This window comes from Octopus sinensis, linkage group LG6 (assembly GCF_006345805.1).
Source record: "Octopus sinensis linkage group LG6, ASM634580v1, whole genome shotgun sequence".
In the NCBI taxonomy this organism is placed as follows: domain Eukaryota; kingdom Metazoa; phylum Mollusca; class Cephalopoda; order Octopoda; family Octopodidae; genus Octopus; species Octopus sinensis.
Window position 1 is genome coordinate 10,073,456 of NC_043002.1, and position 3,753 is coordinate 10,077,208.

Genomic DNA, 3,753 nt, shown 5'->3' on the forward strand with positions numbered 1-3,753 from the left:
TCCTGGATATGATCGGTAGTGCTGGTTGTTTATGCTCCGACCGGAGCAGGACAGCCGGATTTCTTCAGTCGTCTGGAGGTTTTCCTAGGAACATCTCAACCTTTAGTGTTAGTGGGCCACCGGAGCGCCGTCTTACAGCCGCCTTTCGACTGTATGGATCTAATAGATAGAAAAGGGTGTGGTAACAACCTTACAAACCTACTAAGACATTTGCACCTGTCTGACAGGTACCGACTGGATTTCCCGGATGTGCCAATGTGTATGCGGACTAATTGCATCGAGTCATCCACGTTGTATCTATACAGAGTATTGTGATCTGTACGGTCGATCTAGACAGTCCAAGAAGACAGGAACCCGGTTACTGGAAGCTGAATACGTCACTTCCAGCGTGCAGACTTTACAGAGACCGGATTAGAGAATTAATGAAGCGGGTGTTGAGATGGACAATCGTCAACAACAAATGGTTGTTTTCCCAGATAATTATAGGGCAATTAGAGTAGGATCAGTAAGGTTTAGTAAGGTATTAATGATAGAAAGGAATAAAATAGAAGGTGAACTTAGAATCTTTGAAGAGGTGCTTAGGAAAAGCATTGCAACCAGTTTTACTGGACGCGAGATTGGCTCAAGACCAATTCTTAAACGCAAAGGTTGTATACATACCCCCGTGAAAATTTCTGGTATTGTACCAAAATTTGAAGTCATTATTATCATCTATATTGTTACACTATTTACTAGCATTAAGCAACCGCATTTGATATTGGGTTTGTTTGAAATCAGAGAAAGATTCCCAATTTAGAAAAAAAATTCAAGTGCAAAAATGCCACTACCCTACTTTTTAAACCCACAAAATACCTGTTCATTGTTTCTCACTTTAAAATATATATGTTTTATACTATCTTCAGAATGCAACGGATGTGCTTATAATGGAGTGTGCTATTGTAATAATAATGTAGGCATAGTTAAAGAAGAACTTTCTTGCAAGCGAATAGCATGCAAAAATAGCAAGATCGACGTGAAAGAAATATGTAAGTGAAAACTGATACAACCACATTCTTTCACACATTTTATATGCTACGAGATTACTATTGCTTTTACGCTTTTCTGTTTGGTTTGCAAGATTCCTGATGCGAATCGTATGCTAAAAAATATATATTATCCCCAAAATGAACATTCGTATTGGTCGATCGATTTCATTATCTAATTGATACTTGTCAGTTGATTGATATTTAAATATTTTACTCTTTTAATTGTTTTAGTCATTTGACTGTGGCCATGCTGGAGCACCGCCTTTACTCGAGCAAATCGACCCCAGGACTTATTCTTTGGAAGCCTAGTACTTATTCTATCGGTCTCTTTTGCTGAACCGCTAAGTTACGGTTGTCAAAGGATGTTGGGGGGCAAACGCAGACACACAAACATATACACACACATACACACACACACATATATATATACATATATACGACGGGCTTCTTTCAGTTTCCGTCTACCAAATCCACTCACAAGGCTTTGGTCGGCCCGAGGCTACAGTTGAAGACACTTGGCCAAGATGCCACGCAGTGGGACTGAACCCAGAACCATCTGCTTCGTAAGCAAGCTACTTACCACACAGCCACTCCTACGCTCGTTTGTTTGAGTAAATGTTCGGTCTATCAATCAGTCAGCTACGTTTGTCAAAGCTCTTTCGTTATCAGTTTTGACGCCATCAATGTCATGCCCCCCTCTACTCCAGATCTGCTTCAGTTCTTGTTTTTACATTTATATATAATTCCTTTAACGTTCATTGTATGTTATTGTTTCTATTTGCAGCGGAGGGGGTAGAGTTTGTTGTGGGAATTTTCCCGGTTGTTTATGTTCTGAATTCATATTTCACTGAGCAAACAGTAGTGAGCAAACAGCAACCACCCAATAGCTCACCACCTACGCTTCACTAAACATTAGTAACACCTTGGTGAGGTCTTATCCACCAACAAATGGAGTAAGACTCAATGGAATATGCGTGTGTGTGTGTGTGTGTGTGTGTGTAAGTGCGTGTGTGTGTGTGTGTGTGTGAAGGCATCTGGCTTAGTGGTTACGACATTCGGCTTACGATCGCAAGGTAGTGAGTTCAGTTCCCGGCGTTGTGTCCTTGAGCAAGACACTTTATTTCACGTTGCCCCACTCCATTCAGCTGGCAAAAATGAGTAGTACCTGTATTTCAAAGGGCCGACCTTGTTACATTTTGTTTCAGGCTGACTCTCCCTGAGAACTACGTTAACGTTACACGTGTCTGTGGAGTACTCAGCCACTTGCACGTTAATTTCACGTGCAAGCTGTTCTGTTGATCGTATCAGCTGGGACCCTCGTCGTCGTAACCGACGGAGAGCTCTTTTTTATATATGTGTGTGTGTCGGGAAAATACTAATTCAGCCTGCCAAATTCCCAAGGATCTCACGTGAGACCCGAGTCCAATCAAGATTCACTTCCGTTGTCCAATCAAGATTCACTTCCGTCGCCTATGAACGACTTCAACACTAAATCAATTATATATTGAGATCCTGAGTACTACACGTATCTGTGGAGTACTCAGGCAGTGAGCTGGCAGAAACGTTAGCACGCCGGACGAAATGCGTTGCCGTATTTCGTCTGCCGTTACGTTCTGAGTTCAAATTCCGCCGAGGTCGACTTTGCCTTTCATTCTTCCGGGGTCGATAAATTAAGTACCAGTTACGCACTGGGGTCAATGTAATCGACTTAATCCGTTTGTCTGTCCCTGTTTGTCTCCTCTGTGTTTAACCCCTTGTGGGTAGTAAAGAAATATATATATTGAGATCCTTCTAAATTTTTGTTTTCCCTTTTCTTCAGCCAATAGCAGACTGTCTACGTCTGCCATCATGACACTCAGAGACTTAGCTTTTACACGCACACACACACTGGCAAATTGCTTTGACGAGCTTCTTAGACTTAAATTTCTCCTCTCATACGACTTAATAAATAACAGACATTAAAAAGCTTAAACATACGTTTCTCTATTGAAATTGACTCCAACTTTTCGCAGCTGGGAAACTTCGTAACGGCTCAATAAATTTGTCAATGTGTCATTTCTTTGCGCAGTCTTTTATCTAAACTTCAATATTTCCACCATGCCATAATATATCGGTGACATTCTTAACCGTTGCACATATACTTATATATACAAACACACACGCATACCTATCTACCCACCAACCTACCTGCCTACCTACCTACCTACCTACCTACCTACCTACCTACCTACCTACCTACCTACCTACTTATCTACCTACATACATACATATATACATACATACATACATACATACATACATACATACATACATATGTGTGCGTGCACGGGCGCGAGTGTGTGTGAGTAGGTGTGTGTTTGTAATAAAACGAAGCACAGACGGACAGCACAGGTAAATATGAAACTGGAAAAAATACACAATGGACATAGACATGTCCATATATATTGATAAAATATATCAGTTATCGATAAAATGTTACCTCAATGTTGACAACTGACGATAAATATTGTAAAATTTAGTGGACTTAAATTGGACTTAAATGAAAGAACAAGAATGATGCAAAAAACAACAACAACAAAAAACAATTAAGAGAACAGGAAGAATAATAAAACAAGAAAGACAAGTAAGTAAAAAGAAATAAACAGGTGAATAGAACAGAGATCCGATCAACGGAACAGCCTGCTCGGGAAATTAACGTGCAAATGGCAGAGCACTCCACAGGCACGTG